The sequence below is a fragment of the Nycticebus coucang genome, chromosome 12, assembly GCF_027406575.1.
Source record: "Nycticebus coucang isolate mNycCou1 chromosome 12, mNycCou1.pri, whole genome shotgun sequence".
In the NCBI taxonomy this organism is placed as follows: Eukaryota; Metazoa; Chordata; class Mammalia; order Primates; family Lorisidae; genus Nycticebus; species Nycticebus coucang.
Genome location: NC_069791.1, coordinates 75,626,435 through 75,645,775, shown reverse-complemented (window position 1 = coordinate 75,645,775; position 19,341 = coordinate 75,626,435). Strand labels below are relative to the sequence as shown.

The window sequence follows — 19,341 nt, the reverse complement described above, 5'->3', positions numbered from 1 at the left end:
ATCTACAGAAATTATTCCATAACATTGAGAAGGAGAGAATCCTCCTTAACTCATCCTATGAAGCCAATATCACCTTGTACCAAAGCCAGGAAAGGACATCCCCAAAAAGAAAACTACTGACCAATATCTCTTATCAACATAGATGCAAAAGTTTTCGACACAATTTTAGCAAAGTAAAGTCAACAACACATCAAAAGATAATTCACCATGATCAAGTGGGTTTTTTCCCAGGGATGCAAGGATGGTTCAACACATGTAAATCAATAAACATGATTCACAACATAAACAGAGGCAAAAACAAAGACCATATGATCATCTCAATAGATGCAGAAAAAGCATTTGATAAAATACAGCACATTTTTCATTATAACAATTCTCAATAAACTAGGCATACAAGGAATATATCTCAAAGTTATAAAAGCCATATATGAAAAACTTGTAGCCAACATCATATTGAATGGGGAAAAATTGAAAACATTCCCCCTTAATAACTGGAACAAGACAAGAGTGCCCACTGTCGCCCTTCTCACTTCTTATTCAGCATAGTATTGGAAGTCCTGGCCAGAGAAATCAGGCAAGAGAAAGAAAGTCCATTCATATTAGGAAAGAGGAAGTCAAACTATCCTGTTTTCTGGCTGTATTATTTGTATCTAGAAAACCCTAAAGATTCCACCAAGACTCCTAGATTTGACAAATAAATTAAGCAAAGTCTCAGGTTACAAAATCAATGGACGCAAATCAGTAGCCTGTCTATATGCTAGTAACACTGAAACTGACAGTCAAAGCAAGGGCTCCATACCATTCACCACAGCTACAAATAAAATAACATACCTAAGAATATACTTAACCAAGGAGGTGAAAGTTCTCTATAAGGAGAGCTAGAAAGTATTTGTAGGATAATATTTAAAAATAAACATATCCTACATCAAGCACACAAAGTGAATTCAGCGTGAGTTTAAAATGACTTGCTTTTCTTCCAGAGGCTTAAGGGACCTGGGCCCCCCGGGATACATGCAGAGTTGGCTTCCCTGGAGTTAATTTCATAAGTCATTTCTCTGAAGCTGTACACCCTGTGAAGCCTGAGATCAAAAGGCATGCTGCCCTTCATCAGAGATACTGGCCAGAGGGTTGACATATGTTAACAACATATTGTCAGAGATCTATAGGTACTCTGCCCTGAGGGAAAGACACAGTCATTACTTCATACTGAGTAAACTGAGTGAACACTTAAAGATATTCTTCCATTAACTCTGTTCCCCTGTGGCTACTTTCTTCTTTGTGATCTTTATTTAGATACCTGCTCAGAAATTAGTCAGTGTTTAGAAGAAGAGGTTTACTACAAAAGTGATTGTATTGATATGATAACAAAATATTTCCTTTCAAGTTAATTTCAGATAGGTAAAATAAGATAATGATGAAACTCACAGATGATAGATTAAGTGTGTATGTAACTAGAAAAGTATAAAATCAAAACCCTGAATAAAGATTTTCGCTATACGCCATCCCATCTCGTGTAGTCCATATCTTGACTTAATAATTACAGGAGCGAGTTTACACCCACAGCAAAGCTGCTGTTTGTTCACGTCTCTGGTCACACAACATATTGGCATAGTCAGCAGGATAAGGAGATCATGAAGGAGCAGAAAGACTTTCTGAACACCCGGCTGGAGGACAGCCGCCTCCGCTAGGACGCCTCAGAGAGATCTTTGCTGAAGCCATTTGAGGTAAGCTTGAGAACCCTGTAACTGGGATGGTGCAATTGCCACACAGAGTACATGGGACATCTCCAGCATAACAAGAAACATGGGAGGAAATAATATGAGTCTTCAGCTCTCTTCCTCTTTGGAGGACCAGTATATTGCTATTTTAAAAACTCTGATTTCTACCACTAAAATTCGGGTAAAAACCAGTAACCTGAGGGAACTTTTCCATGTGGTTGTTAAGCATTGCCGCTGGTTTACGCCTGACGGGAAAGTCCAGCTTAATTTGAAAGTCTGGAAGAAAGTGGGTCGGGCTCTGCATCATGCCCACCAAAAAGGCAATTTTATAAGCAGGGAAATATGGGCAACCTGTCAACTGGTTCAAATTGTGTTGGAACTGTTTCAGACATGTTCTGAGCAAAATTCTGAGACTGAGGATATTGGCACTGATGATTTGCCACCCCCACCTCCTTTGCCCAAGCTGAGTCAGTAAGACCAGCCAGACCAGGCTGTGGAAAGTCTCAGAAAATCGGAACATGAATATGATATGCCTCATTCCCATTCTGAACCTGAATTTAATAAGCCTCAAAAGAAATATGTGGGTGACTTAATTAGTCTAGAGAGTGACACAGAGAGCTGTCCAGAATTAGTGGAAATGGCTGATGAATCAGCTCACAAAGAGTCTGAGTTTGAACATCTTAAAAAGGTTATGGCTGAACATTTTCAAACAATGAATCAAAGAATTGCCTTCTTAGAAAAGAAGGGAGCTGAAATACTCTCCTCTAAAGCAAGCTCTAAAGCAGGTTCTTGTAAAGATGTGCTTCCACCTTACAAGCCTCTAACTCCTTCTGCACCAGCAGGTCCTATGGTTTGGAGGGAAGGCCCCTTACATCATAATGCTCCACCAGGAATCTATCCTGTGTGGCCTAATCCCCCAGATACTCACTTCACTGCACAGTATCACTTTCCTTTAGGTGTTTCTGAATTGGCTATATCTAATGAGAACTCAGTTCAAATTTCAGAATTGGGTAATAATAAAGAGCCTGTTATACAAGCATATCCTGTTTTCAGGGAAATTAGAGAATGGTCAATCAGGAGCTGCTCAACATGCTCCTATAGAAGTAAAAATTTTAAGAACAATGAAAGATGCCATTTATGCCTATGGACCTACTTCTCCTTTTGTGATTGGCATTTTAAATTCATATTGCACTAATCATATTTTTATTCCTGCTGACTGGGAAACTTTAGCTCGTACTACCTTGAGCCCTAGTCAATTTTTACAATTCAAGGCTTGGTGGCTGGAAGAGGCAACTTTGCAAAACCAAACTCAGGGAACTCCAGTTAACTCTTTAATGGGTACTGGCCCTGCGGCTGACATTTGCCAACAGCTGCAATTAACACAAGACTTATTAATGCAGGTTAAAGATGTATGTATTAGAGCTTGGCAAAGACTAGAGGAAAAAGATGGGACTAAACAGTTTTTTACAAGAATCATACAAGCAAACAATGAACCATATTCTGAATTTGTAGCTAGACTTCAGACAGCAATTGAAAGGCGTGTTCCTGGAGAACAGGCCAGACAGATGCTTTTGTTACAATTAGCATTTGAGAATGCCAATTCAGATTGTAAGTTGGCCCTGACACCTGTCAAAAATCAATGTTTCCATTGAACAATATCTCCGCACTTGTAGGGATATTGGCTCTGGAACATTTCAGGCAAAGCTTAATGCTGCCGCCTTGGCAGAGGCACTTAATGAGACTAAAAAGAAAGCAAAAGGTTTTAATTGTGGAAAAATAGGGCATCTGTGTTCTGAATGTCGCAAAGCTAAAACTGAAAGTGCTCCAACTACTGTAGTTCAGGATATCAAGCCACAAGCACCTGGCCTATGCTGCTGCTGCAGAAAAAGTAAACATTGGACTAATGAATGTAGATCTGTTAAAGATAAAGATGGCAAACTCCTGCCACCCAGAGTAGAATTTGTTTCAGCTCAGGATACAAAAAAAACGGGGTACAGGTCCCAGATTGGGGCCCGGGAATGAACAATACGAGTAATCAAGGTCCATTTCCAGTGGACAATGGGGTAACACATGCACAGGCAAATCAGAACAACTAATTGAAATAGAGCCTATGAAATTACATGTTCAGGATCTCTTTCATGCAACTCAAGGAAGTGCAACTTTAAACATACCAATACTATCTAAGGAAGAAATCTTAGCTGGACAAAAACCTAGAAAACTTCAGACTGGAATTTATGGCCCTATTCCACCAGACTCTGTGGGACTTATTTTAGGTAGAAGCACTTTAACAATGGAAGGTTTAAACATACATCTGGAACATCTGGAATTGATTCTGATTTTCAAGGGGAAATTATGCTTATGGCTTCTTCTACCCAGAATATAAAATTAAAAGCTGGTCAAAGAATTGCACAAATTTTAATACTGCCTTATCATAAAGGACAGGCTGCTCCCATAAAGCGGGAAGGTGGCTTTGGCAGCACTGGAAAACAGGTTTTTTGGCATACTTTCCTTAATGATTCCAGACCTCAGTGTACAGTAACTTTTGCTGATAAAATGGCAATTACTGGACTAGTAGATTCAGGAGCTGATGTTTTGATAATTGCTTCTTTCGTGTTGCCTAGGGGCTGGCCAAAAAAGAAAATTGAGGCTACATTTGTTGGTATGGGAACTTTAACTGATATTGAGCAAAGTACAAATACTTTAGACTGTTCTGGCCCTGAGGGTCAGAAAGCTCAACTACGCCCCTATGTGGCTCCTATTGCATTATCTATATGGGGCAGAGATCTATTACAATAGTGGGAAGCCATGATTACTATTCCACCTATTTCCAAACCAGCCAAGACTATAATGATGAATATTGGCTATAATCCCATTGACCCCACTCCTACTTTAAAACCTGAAATTGTAAGAATGGGAAATGACAAAACTGGACTAGACTTGCCTGCTCTTCATGAGGGTTTTATATAGAGGCTACTGTTCAGCACTTCACCCTGCCATTAAAATAGTTAACAGATAAACCGATATAGGTTAAACACTGACTGCTCCCTTATGAAAAATAGCTTGTGTTCAATTACCCTTTGTGTGACTTAAGGGCAACATAAAGTGGAATGAAAAGACAGGATAATTGTTTTGTCCTGTGTGTCAACTATTTACTTGTATTAATGGTTCTCTAAGTTTTGATCCTCAAAAGGAACGGCTGTATTTGTTGAGAGCCAGGACAGGTGTGTGGATGCCAGTGAATTTAACCAGATCATGGCAAGAATCTCCTGCCCTGACAGTCCTTCAACTTCTGGCTGATTGAGTCTTGAAAAGAATGAAGATATTTATTGGACTTTTGATTGCTGCCATTCTAGGAATTATTACAGTGACAGCTTCTGCTGCCACCTCTGGGATGGCTTTAACTCAAGGAATCAGAACCCATAATTTTGTGGCTGATTGGCATAAAGACTCTGAACAATTATGGACTGCCCAAAAACAAATTTACAATGAATTATATAATAAAATTGCTGATTTAGAACAAGCTGTTGTTATGTTGGGGGATGAATTAGTTAGCTTAAAGAAACAAATGAAGTTAAAATGTGATTGGAATGTAATTACTTTTTGTATAACCCCTGTTAAATATAATGAGAGTAAATTTCCTTGGGAGAATGTTAAAAAGCATTTGTTAAACCATGATAATTTAACTAAGGAAATTGTAAATTTACAACATGAAGTATATTCCACTTTTGAAAACAAGTTATAAAAAATAGATGGAGATCAGATTTTACAAGGCATAGCTGATGGAATTGAACAAATGAATCCTATTCCAAAAATACAAGGACTTATAGGAAGTTCAGTAGGATCATTAGCATTATTTTTAATTATTGGATTCATTTTATATTTAATTTGTAAAAAATGAAGCATGCTCAAAGTGAAAATGAATGTTATGCGCAGGTGTTTGCTTTAATGACGACAGATATGAATAATATTCATCAAAAAACAAAAATGGGAAATGTAGGATAATATTTAGAAATAAACATATCCTACATCAAGCACACAAAGTGAATTCAGTGTGAGTTTAAAATGACTTGCTTTTCTTCCAGAGGCTTAAGGTACCTGGGCCTCCCTGGGATACACGCAGAGTTAATTCCCTGGAGTTAATTCCATAAGCCATTTCTCTGAAGCTGTACACCCTGTGAAGCCTGAGATCAAAGGGCATGCTGCCCTTCCTTAGAGATATGGGCCAGAGGGTTAACATATGTTAACAACATATTGTTAGAGGTCTATAGGTACTCTGCCCTGAGGGAAAGACACAGTCATTACTTCATACTGAGTAAACTGAGTGAACGCTTAAAGATATTCTTCCATTAACTCTGTTCCCCTGTGGCTACTTTCTTCTTTGTGATCTTCATTTAGATACCTGCTCAGAAATTAGTCAGTGTTTAGAAGAAGAGGTTTACTACAAAAGTGATTGTATTGATATAACAAAATATTTCCTTTTAAGTTAATTTCAGATAGGTAAAATAAGATAATGATGAAACTCACAGATGATAGATTAAGTGTGTATGTAACTAGAAAAGTATAAAATCAAAACCCTGAATAAAGATTTTCACTACACGTCATCCCATCTCGTGTAGTCTGTTTCTTGACTTAATAATTACAGGAGCGAGTTTACACCCACGGCAAAGCTGCTGTTCATTTGCATCTCCTGTCACACAACAGTATTCATGAAAGAAATCTTGTATGGCACAAAACAAATGGAAAAAATATCCCTTGCTCATGGATTAGCAGACTCAACATTGTTAAAATGTCCATACTACCCAAAGTGATTTAGAGATTCAACACAGTCCCTATTAAAATAAATACCAATATCAGATTTCACAGATCTAGAAAAAACAATCCTAAGCTTCATTTGGAACCATAAAAGGGCCCCAAACGCCAAAGAAACCTTAAAAAAAAAAAAAAAAGAAAAAATCTGGAGGCATCCCATTACCTGACTTTAAATTATTCTACAAGGCTATAGTAACAAAAACAGCATGATACTGTATAAAAGTGGAGACTTAGACCAATGGAACAGAAAAAGAACCAGAAATAAAAACCATCTACGTACAACCAACTCATCTTTAACAGAGTAGACAACAACATACATTGGAGAAAGAACACCCTATTCAATGAATGGTGTTGGGAAAATTGGCTAGCACATGCAGAAGAATGAAACAGGACCCCTATCTCTGACTTATCACAAAAATTAATTCAAAATAGACAAAAGACTTAAATGTAAGGCATGAAGCCATAAAAATTCTAGAAGAAAATGTAGGAAAAACTGTCCTAGACATTGGCTTAAGCAAAGAATTTATAACTAAACCCCAAAGGCATTACAGCACCTATAAAATATGAATAAATGACACTTTAATTAAAAAAAAAAAGCTTCAATAAGGCAAAGGAAACAATCAATAGAACAATCTACAGAATTGGAGAAAATATTCACAAACTATGTATCCCACAAAGGACTAATAGCCAGAATCTGCAAAGAATTCAAACACATCAGAAAGAAAATAAGACAAATAACTCCATCAAAAAGTGGGCAAAAGACATAAACAGATGTTTTTCAAAAGAAGATACAAATGGCCAAGAAACACAGGGAAAAAAATTCAACATCACTACTTATTAGAGAAATGCAGATTTAAACTATAATGAGTTACCACCTTACCCCTATCAAAAACAATAAATGCTGTGTTGGATGCAGAGAGAAAAGAATGCTGATACACTGTGAGTGGAACTGAAAATTAGTACAATTTCTATGGAAAACAGTATAGAAGTTCCTCAGAGAAATAAATGTAGACCTGCGATTCAATCCAGCAATCCCACTGATGGATATCTACCCAAAGAAAAAGAGGTCATTTTATTAAAAAAGACACTTGTATGCAAGTGTTTATCACAGCACATTTCACAATTTCAAAGGTATAGGATCAGCTTAAGTGCCCATCAGTTCATGAGTGGATAAAGAAAAGGTGACATGTATATACAATGGAGTATTACTCAGCCATAAAAAAGCATAAAATAATACTGTTTGCAGAAACTTGGATGGAATTGGAGACCATTGTCCTACATGAAGTTTCTCAGGAAAGGAAAACCAAAAGTCATATGTACTCACCAGTAAGTGGAAGCTCAACAATGGGTTCACATAAAGAGATATAAAGGACACTGGAAAACATGAAGGGGAAGGGTGGGAGGCAGGACGAGGAATAAAAACTTAGGGCGGCACCTGTAGCTCAAAGGTGTAGGGCACTGGCCCCATATGCCAGAGGTGGTGGGTTCAAACCCAGCCCTGGCCAAAAACTGCAAAAAAAAAAAAAAAAAAAACCTTAACAATATAATGAACACTGTTATGGTAACAGGCATGCCAAAAGCCCTGACTTAAGTAAAATACAAGGTGTCCATGTAACAAAAATATTTGTACACCCTTATCATTTTGAAATTAAAAAAAGAAAATTACAGACCCATATCTCTTTAAATATAGATATAAAATCCCTCAACAAAATGCTTGCAATCTAAATCTAACAGCATATTAAAAATAATCAACATCACAAACATAAGAAAATCAACCAATGTAATATATCATACTAATAAAATGAAGGAAATAGAATGTAATTATCTCAATTGATAAGAAAGGGCATTTGACAAAATCCAACACCATTTCATGATTTAAAAAAAAAAAACACTCAGCAAACTAGTAACAGAAGGGGCAACTTTCTCAACATGATAAAGGATATTTATAAAAACCCACAGCCAACATCATGATTACACTTTCCCCCTAAGATCAAGAACAATATTAGGAAGCCTGATTTCACTAATGCTAATCAGCATTGTACTTGATTGACATTATTGCCAGAACTATTAGAAAAGAAAAAGAAATAAAAGACATCCAATTGTAGAGACAGAAATTCCTATCTCTATTTGCAGACAACACGATCCTATACAAAGAAAACCCCAAAGAATCCACAAGAAATCCATTAGAGTTAAAAAACTAATTCAGCAAAGTTTGAGAATACAAGATCCATACACAAAAAATCAATTGGGTTTCTTTATACCTGCAATGAAAAATTCAAAAAGGAAAGTAAGAAAAATTGTATTTACTATAACATCAAAAAATTAAATAATTAGGAATATATTTAATGAAGAAGGTAAAAGACTTTGTACACTGAAAGCCACAAGACATCACTGAGAGAAATTTCAAAGAAACCTAATAAGTAGAAAGACATCTCAATATTCATAGAAAGGAAGACTTGATTTTCTCAAGATGTCAGTATTACTCAAATAAATCCAGTATAATTCCTATCAAAATTCCAACAGTTTTTTTTTTTTTTTTTTTTTTTTTAAGAAAAGGAAAAGCTAATCCTAAAATTCACATGGAATTGCAAGGGGCCCAAAATAGCCAAAAAATTTTTGAAAAAGGAAACAAAGTGGGAGGACTCATACCTCCCAATTTTAAACTTAATAAAACTACATTAATAAAAATATTGTGGTACTAGAATAGTGATAAACATATAGACCAATGGAATATTGAGAGTTCAGAAGTAAACCCACACACCTAAAGCCAACTGATGTGTCATAAGGTTGCATCCTTACACCAAACAGAAAAATTAACTCAACATAGATCAAACTTAAATGTACTCACTAAAACTATAAAACTATTAGAAGACAAAATGTTATCTTTGTCACATTAACACCAATAACGTAAGTGACAAAAGAAAAAGTAAATTAGACTGTAAAATCAAATTTTAAAATTTTGTACTTCAAAGACATTATAAAGAAAATCAAGAAAATGAAAAGACAACCTACCGAATGGAGAAAATATTTGCAATTGTATAACTAACAAGAGTTTAATATCCATAAAATATAAGGAATTTCTAGAACTCTAGAACAAAAAGACAAAACAACCCAACTTAAAAAAATGGCTGAAGGACTTGAACAGACATTTTACCAAATGGAAAATAAGCACATGCTCAACATCACTAGCCTTTACGAAAATGCAAATAAAAACCACAATGAGATACCACTCACTAAGCTGTCCATAATTAAAAATATATATGGAAAATAATAAGTGTTGGCAGGATGTAAAGAAATGGGAACCTTTGTACAATGTTGGTGTGTATGTAAAATTGTGTGACCATTATGGAAAATAATTTGGCAGTTCCTCATGAACTATCCATCAGCTCCTAGATATATACCCAAAAGAAGTGATAACAGAGACTTAAGCAGACACCTCTATGCCTGTCTTCATGGCAAGATTATTCATAAAAGCCAAAAGATGGAAACAGGTAAATAACCAATTTGTTGTATATCTGTGCAATGGAATATTTTTCATCTGTGAAAAAGAACAAAGTTTAGGTATGTGTTGGATGAAACTTGAAAACATTAAAACAAGATATAAAATAAATATTGTATGATTCCCTTATATGAAACATCTATAATAGACCAATTCATAGAAACAAATGTATGGGAATAGCCAAATTCTTGGGGAGTCATTGCTTAATGGAAACAGAATTTTTATTTGAGGTAATGAAAAATTTTGGAACTTGGAGATCATTGCACATTACATGCATCATAAATGTAATTAATGATGCTAAATATGCATTTAAAATGGTTAAAATGGACATTTTTATGATACATATGTATATTTCCACAATATAAACGAAAAAGAAAAAAACACCTCAAAGACAGAGAATTTAGAGGAAACATGGGCAGACTGGCAAGTCAACAGATCTCTGTGAAACTGAAGATGGAGGTATAAGAACTGAAATAGCAGGATGGAATGAACTACAGATCAGGAGCCTGCAGATGGGACTACAAAGGGAAAATAAGTCAATTCGTCATTCTTTGGAGCCCTGGAGCTCAGCACCACGTATAAGTAAAGACAGCTATCAAATGTAGGGTTAACAATCGTGAGTTAATTGACAGTCAGTGCACAGATTAAGTGCCAATCTTAGCCCAGGGAAGAAACTATATCTCTCAACAGAAAAGACGAAGTTGATTCTCTAGAAGAAACAAACTAGAGTAACTCCAAATTCAGGGAGACAAGATAGGGTGGAGAGTATGCATGAAGTGTTAGACTAAAAACAGGAAATTTAGTGAAAGTTGTTCAAAGAAATGTTGGTCACCTAAGTTCCTACTCCTAACTAGTTCACAGTACTTCTACAACTGAAATGTTGGTGAATGGTAAGGGAAATTGAGAATGATGAAGATGGAGAGAGATAATAAATACTATGATTTTTAATCACATACAGCAGTGTGGCCATAAGCTGTCCTGACAGTATACTCATACTAAGTCTTTTCAGAGCTTCTGACTGGCTGCCATCTTCAAGAGGACTATATAGCAGCCCGTATAGCCTATGGCTAGGAGGAGTGAGAGTTATAAGTAACACCTGTATAGCTCAATAATGGAACTCCTTGGTGAAAAGGGCATGGGGAGGGATTTAGCTCTCCTAACCAGCATGACAGAGCTCATGAGATGAGAGCATTAGTATTCACTAATACTAATTTTTTTAAATAGTACATTTTTAAAATACTACTTTTTTTTTGGTCAGGAAATTTTATTTGAACATTCTAAAGCAATAATACTTCAGATGTTACTAAAGTGTCCTAGACAGGATTAACAAAATTAAATGTTTCTAAATCACAAATTCAGCTCCTGTAGGAGTCTCAAAAAGAAAAGAGAAGAAAACAACCCCCCCTCCCAAAAGAAGTATGACACACACATTTTGAAGAAACACCAATGTTTCATGCAATGGTAGGCAAGATGTAAAAAGCCACCCAAATTCACACATTTCTACACCAATCATCATCAGAAAAAAGTACTCCATAGTCAATCTGTATATCCAAATGCATTTGGGAATCTACACCTATGTTACATTATTTAATGTTATATACAGTTATTACCCACCCCCACCTTGTTTTTAATAATTTCTTATTTAAAGCCTTCATTCAAACCCCAAAAAAGATGTAAGACTAACTCGGGGGGGTGGGAGGGAGATAATCACTTTAGACATTCAGTTAAAATGTAATTTATCTAAATCTCAAAATGTTTAATAAAAACAAGTATCTTCTCCATTTAACAATTTGTTTTCTAATTGTACAGTAAATTGCATTGTAGAGAATACACCTCTATCTTCAAACTATATCTTCTTTGGATGGAAGTAAGATGTAACAGGATAGTTTCAAGATAAATAAATGGGAAGTTGGTCCAACTAAGATGACAGCAGCTATATTACATGCAGGATTTAATATTTTTTAATTCTCTTTGTTTAAAAAAGGATGAAGTTGGATTGGGAAAAACAAAGTCAAAAAAGAACCCAGATTCAATATATAAAAATGTCCCACAATATGTTGATGATGGCAGTAAAAATAAGAGAAAAAAAAAGTAATCTTTCTGGAACATCATTTTTCAATAATGTAGGAACTCTTAAGTTCCAGGAAGATTTTTATTCATGTGATTTTTAGCAACCAAGTTTCCCTCTATTTATTTTATTGGAACAAATGCTTTAAATAAACTATTTGTCCTCTTCACTAAAGAGAGCCGGTCTATTTCATCTTTAATGAGCTAGTTTTTGGGAAGATTAGCCATGTACTGCAGTAATGCCTACTGTATAAAACCAAGCATTTGCTGTGAACAGTTGGAGAAAACAGTCAGTAAGAACCTAGGATCAATGGAAATAGATGTTACTTTAAGCCATCCATAAAAGAGAGACACACAAAGTACCCAGTGCTAAAGCCCAAATCTCTTTTTGTGCTTTTTTTGCTGTGCAAGTTCCACCCCTTTGAAAAAGAAATTGATCTGAAGTTGCAGGTTTTCTTGGGTCTCTAGTCAATTTTCACATTAGTATAGATTTTTCGGACAACAAAGGCATTTGTTCCCATGTAACCAATCGCTCCACATGTTATCCCCAAAGCTCAGCTAAATACTACCATATATCCAAAGTAAAATGATGTTTAAAAAAAAAATTGGGGGGGGGGTCAGGAAATTTTATTTGAACATTCTAAAGCAACAATGCTTCAGATGTTACTTAAGTGTCTCAGACAGGATTAACAAAATTAAATGTTTCTAAATTACAAATTCAGCTTCTGCAAAAGTCTCAAAAAGAAGAGAAGAAAACAACCCCCCTCCCAAAAGAAGTATGACACACACATTTTAAATTTTTTTTGGCAGTCTCTATACCTGTGGTGTTAAAAGCCATGGAATTGTGTCTTTAAGAGTCTGGAGGAGAAGGCAGTCGGGAGTGTGTGCGTTCTATCATGGACCTGCTCACTCTGACTCAGTTGCTTCTCCTGCCTGCAGAACACCACCACAGCGTCTCTCTACTAAAGATCACTAAACTGCTAAAGACCAAGATCTATCCTTCTAACAAGACTGCTTTACTCCTTCAAAGACAGGGTGTCTCTCTCTCTCTCCTGGTAAAGTAAATAGCCCTCAGGCACCTAAGAGCAATTGTTCCTGAGCGAGATAACAGCAAAGTGGTGCCATCCAGAACCTGGATAAGTCAGGGCCAGAGACCAACCAGTCCTGGGCCCTAATAAGTGGTGAATGCCACTGACACTATGTGATGAACTGTACTTAATGAGGCCTTGGCTAGATCTGAAGGGTACAAAGTGGACTGTTAGACACCTCCCACACACCACTGCCAAACCCCTAAACCTATCTCTTGCTCCTGCTGCTATTGTGACAGCCAGCTCTGAGCAATGGACTTCCACCAGTTCCATACAGTGCAGCTGGATGGTACCTTGCCCCAAGTTCATACTACATGCCTCTTGCTCCCCACCTGGGAGCTTCTCTGATGCCACAACATGGGATACTTGTGAGAAACAGGGCATTTACATGTGCATGACCAGGATATAATGAGGAATAACAAGTACGAGCCTTCCTTCAACCAGTGGAAGATAGGAGCTGATGGATAAAGGCTTTTCCCTTTTGTCCTCCACATGACCTTCACCTTGCAGCAATGGCCAACTCTACAGCCCATCTTCACATTGTCTTTCTTCCTATCCCTACTTCACTCCCCCAGTCCCTCATTCCTGTTTCCTGGAACATTCCCATTAACCTACTAAATGCACGTTCTTGTTTCATTTTCTGCTTTGTGTGTAGGGGATGCAAATGAAGACAAATCTAGAATATTTCACCCAACTATGTGAGAAAAAATATGAAACTATAATAAAGACATTTTCAGACTTTTTTTCTCTTATGCACTTTAATAGTAGATATCAAAACTCAAAAGCATTCGAAGAAAGTGGCACATGGACAAATTTGAGTCAAGAGGCACAAAGTCTAAGGCAATAAAGGATGCTAAAATTTGGTGAACAAGAGAAAGCACAGCCCAGGTGGGGCCAGCAGCCTGAGATGGCCTTAGTGAAGGTCTTCCTGGAATTTCTGCCCTTCCCTTGAGGGTGGATATAGTAACTTCTAGACGATCAGGTAATGAAAGATAGTGTGCTGCTTCTAAGACGAGGTTGCAGCAACTGGCTTCTGCTTTGAGGTCCTCTTTCTCTGATCAGTTGTCCTCCAGTGGCGTGAGCTGCGTCGTCACATCAGGTCAGCAACGTTCATGGGCAGCTTGTCAATCTGGGTGGTAGTACTGCTCAATGTCTCTGAGGATGTGAATGTCATCTTCTTTACAAAGTTGATAGCCACGCCCTTCCAGCCATGTGTGTATATATAACTCTGTTATTGGGCAGGTCGTAGTTGATGATGAGCAATACCTGAGGGACGTCCAAGCCCCTGGCAAGACATCTGTAGAAATGAGCACTTTGCTGGCACCCGAGCGGAACTTCTTCGTGATGGACTAACACTCCTTCCACGGCATGTCTCCATGCATGGAGGACATGGTGAAATTGTCTTCTGTCATCTTCTCTGTCAGCCAGTCAACTTTTCTTTTAGTGTTGCAGAAGATGACTGTTTGAGTAATGGTCAGTGTGTTGTAGAGGTCACATAGGGTGTCAAACTTCCACTCTTCTCTTTCCACTGCCACAAAAAAACTGATGCCTTCCAAGATCAATTCATCATGCTTCACCGAGGGAGGCAGAGCAAGATGGCAGCCAAGTAACAGCTTCCTTGCATCTGGACACTGTGAGTCTGGGGAGATAGGACTCCAGGCATCTCTGGCTGGTGGGATCTGCCTATCATCACCCCTGAGAGGATACAGGGAGTCAGCGAGAGACTTCTGGACCCCAAGAGGAGGACTAAAACAGTGGAAAACCGGCAAGTGGTCGCGTGTGTTCAATCCGTCTAAACCCGCCCGCAACTGTAAGTTCAGTAGCAGCAAGACTGCAAACCAGAAAGGCCTTACCTGTGAACTGTTTTGGTGTCTTTGGACTTGGCACTCAGCTGAACTGCCTTGGGGAGAGCCTGAGCGGGAGTGCGGAGAACTTTGGCCTTTGTCTAGGGCCCCAGTCTGAGCCGCTGAGCCAGACGGAGTGAATAGTATTTGGCTCTGGGTCACAGGCAGCCATTGTGAGTGATCTGCCCCGGCAAGCTCCGCCGTCAGGGTTGCAGAGCTAGAATTGGGTGGGAGCTGGTAACCCAGCGACCAAGTAGCCTAAGGGCGGGGTCTGAGCCACCTTGCAGCCCTAACCCTCGGGGGCAGAGAGAGACCAGTTTTGGCACACAGGGTAAGTGGATAGCCACTTCAGCAGTGATTCCAGCAACAAGCACTTCCCTGGGAAAGCTTCTGCTCAGCAAGTGAACAAGTTCAAAGTGCCTTTTAAGTGGGCTGAAGAGAGATTTAGGGTGTCTACCTGCTGGGGTTTGAGAAATCAGCAGCCTCCAGTAGTATCAGAACTGTGATTAACATCTCATACCCCAGAGGACCACGTGTTGCCCAGACAATATTCAATAACATATACATACTGTTTTGTTTTTGGTTGTGTTTTTTTTTGTTGTTGTTTGGTTGGGGGTTTTTTTTGTTTATTTTGATGTTGTTGACTGTTGTTTTGTTTTTTAAGTTCAACCTTTTCCATACAGATCCTTTTTCTTTCTCAATTTTTCTAATTTAATTATAATTTCCCATTGCTGCCTATTTCAATAAATAGAACTTCATTTTTGTTAGTGTTTCTACTGCTATTATTTGGTTTTCCACTCAATTTTATCCCGTAAAGTTTTCTGTTTGCTTGTTTTGGTTTGATTTATAGCATTTTTGTCTTTCCTCTCTACTTGGTGGAGGTGGGGTACTGTGTCTGATCAGGTTAGCAAAGAGCTGCTGACCTCAAGGGAACCACCGAACTGGGCACCCCCAGAAGGTGGTTTTTCTTTAAGGTTGTATCAAAGTACCCTACTGTACACCTATATTGCTCTGTCTCCCTCTTTCTGCGCCTCTCTTCTTTTTGTCAATATTCCTTTTACCCACCCCCTCTCCTTTCTCTATTTTTCTTTTTTTTTCTTATCACTCGGTCCTCCTTTCTTTCATCCCTTTTTTGCTCTTCAACCTTCTCACCCTTCTGCTCCTGTAACCCTTAGTCCACAGGCACCAGAACTTAAAGAGCAAGAGGAAGTGAAAGGAAAATTATGGCAAGGAAACAGATAAAAGAAATCACTCATGAGGAAGAATCAGCAGAAAACTCCAGGCGACATGAAGAACCAGTCCAGAACAACCCCGCCAAGGGACCATGAGGTAGCTACTGCAGAGGATTCCACCTATAAAGAAATGTTAGGAGTGACAGAAAGGGAATTTAGAATACACATGTTGAAAACAATGAAAGAAATGATGGAAACAATGAAGGAAACTGCTAATAAAGAGGAAAATAACCAAAAGGAAATTCAAAAACAGAATCAAATAACAGATGAATGATATGAAGAATATAAAAAGGATATAGCAGAGCTGAAGGAACTGAAACAGTCAATTAGGGAACTTAAAGATGCAATGGAAAGTATCAGCAACAGGTTAGACCATGCAGAAGAAAGAATTTCAGAGGTAGAAGACAAAATTTTTGAGATAACTCAGATAGTAAAAGAAGCAGAAAAGAAGAGAGAGAAAGCAGAACGTTCACTGTCAGAATTATGGGACTTTATGAAGCATTCCAACATACGAGTTATAGGAATTCCAGAAGGGGAAGAAGAATGCCCCAGAGGAATGGAAACCATACTAGAGAATATTATAAAAGAAAATTTCCCAAATATCACCAAAGATTCTGACACACTGCTTTCAGAGGGATATCGGACCCCAGGTCGCCTCAACTCTAACCGAGCTTCTCCAAGACACATTGTGATGAACCTGTCCAAAGTCAAGACAAAAGATTCTGCAAGCTGCCAGGAGTAAGTGCCAGTTGACCTACAGGGGCAAATCCATCAGAGTGACCGCAGACTTCTCTAATGAAACTTTCCAAGCAAGAAGACAATGGTCATCTACCTTTAATCTACTTAAACAGAACAATTTTCAGCCCAGAATTCTGTACCCTGCTAAGCTTCAAAATTGACGGAGAAATCAAATCATTTACGGATATACAAACATTGAGGAAATTCGCCACAACAAGACCAGCTCTACAGGAAATACTTCAACCTGTTCTGCACACTGACCACCACAATGGATCAGCAGCAAAGTAAGAACTCAGAAATTAAAAGACAGAACCTAACCTCCACACTGATGCCAAAGATAAAACTAAGCAATGGACTCTCACAAAATAAGATGAATAGAATACTACCACACTTATCAATTATCTCATAAATGTTAATGGCTTGAATTCCCCACTGAAGAGACATAGATTGGCTGACTGGATTAAAAAACACAAGCCATCCATTTCCTGTCTGCAAGAAACACACCTGGCTTCAAAAGACAAATTAAAGCTCCGAGTCAAGGGTTGGAAGACAATTTTTCAGGCAAATGGAATTCAGAAGAAAAGAGGAGTTGCAATCTTATTTTCAGATACATGTGGATTTAAAGCAACTAAAGTCAAAAAAGACAAAGATGGTCACTTTATATTGGTCAAGGGAAAAATACAACAAGAAGACATTTCAATTCTAAATATTTATGCACCCAATTTAAATGCTCCCAGATTCTTGAAACAGACCTTACTCAGTCTGAGCAATATGATATTTGATAATACCATAATAACAGGGGACCTTAACTCTCCTCTTAGGGAGCTGGACAGATCCTCTAAACAGAAATTAAACAAGGATATAAGAGATTTAAATGAGACTCTAGAACATCATGCTTCACCAGGATGCAGATTGGATCCCTCATGAATTTGTTGGTCATCTCCAGGATCTCATGGGACAGCGTGGCACTGATGAGGACCACCTGAGTAGCTGGAGGCAAGTACCTATCCACATCGTAAATATGTCTTTGAAACCTTTATTCAACATTTCATTAGCTTCATTCAAAACCACAATCTTGATGGCTCATGTCTTTAAACTTCTTGATGAATCATATCAAAGACATGCCCTGGTGCGCCTATGACAACATGCTGTCCATAATCCATTTTCCTGATGTCCTCGCCCACATTGGTGCCTCCGGGCATGGCACTGTATGTTCATGTAGTCACCAAGAGCAAGCAGACCCTTCTGGATCTCTACAGCCAACTCTCTCGTGGGAGCCAAGATCAAAGCTTGGGTTTCACGAACCTGGATATCCAAGCACTGGAGGACTGAGAGGCTGAAAGTGGCTGTTTTGCCTGTGCTGGACTGAGACTGTGCAATGACTGTGCTTCATAGCTCGCTGTTGGGTTGCTGAGGGCTTTTCAGAACCGTAGGTGTAGACGTCCCACAGCAAGTCTTCGGGCAGGCCCATGGCGTCGAACGTGGGGGTCACGTCCACCTCCTCCTGGTCTCGAATTCCACTTTGGTCATGTCTTCCGATCTGAGCAGCGCTTCCGCCCCGAACCCATGGTCGCCATCATAGCCATAGGTGCCATACATGATTTGATCTGTGGAGAGCAGAGTGTGCAGAATCAGCAGTGTCACCTCCCTCTAGAGGAATGATGCCACTACCACCCGGAACTCCCTTTATAAGGCTGTAAGGGGGTCGAGCCTCTCGCGAGACCCTGCAGGAGTTCCGTCTCTCAGGAAGCCTCGCAGGAGCTCCGTATCTCGCAAGAGCAGTGACACAACCTTTCACTGAGGCAAAGGTCCTTTCCACTTTCACATGACAAGAATTTCAGGATGCTTATTCTGTTCTGTAGAAAGAAGGCAGTTACAGTCCGTTGTGTGTTGAGAACGTGCCTTAGTTATGAACTCTGTGTATTAAAATAATTGCCCTGTGTAGATGCCTCGTGCTTCTGAATTGACTACCCAGCTCTGCTATCTGTACACAAGTTTCCTGCTTAAACTTCCAGATTAATATTTAGCTTCTTAACAGAAACCTCAATTACCGTTCCAGGTAAAGGGAGCAAGCGTACGTCTTATCTCTTTTACTGATGGAAAAATTAAGGTCCTGTCTGGAAAATTCAGGTGCCCTACAGCAAGGGCGAGAAACAGGCCCAGCTCAGAGCTCCCTCTATAAAGCTCCCTCTTTATAGAGCCTGGGATTTTCTTCCCTGACCCTTCCGTCAAGAAAAGAGGTATTCCAGTCTGGAAGGTGTTCAGGCACGTCGAGTTCTCAGGTACTTGCTATCAACCGCTCCACACTTCCTATGCTGTTTCTATTTTGGGGAGGGGGTCTCCTTC

At 38.6% G+C, this 19,341-nt stretch overlaps 1 pseudogene; it reads right to left on the bottom strand.

Annotated features, from left to right (window-relative positions):
• Positions 1 to 14,271: 14,271 nt before the first annotated feature.
• Positions 14,272 to 18,590, bottom strand: LOC128561687 (eukaryotic initiation factor 4A-III-like; annotated as a pseudogene).
• Between the last annotated feature and the right edge of the window lie 751 nt (positions 18,591 to 19,341).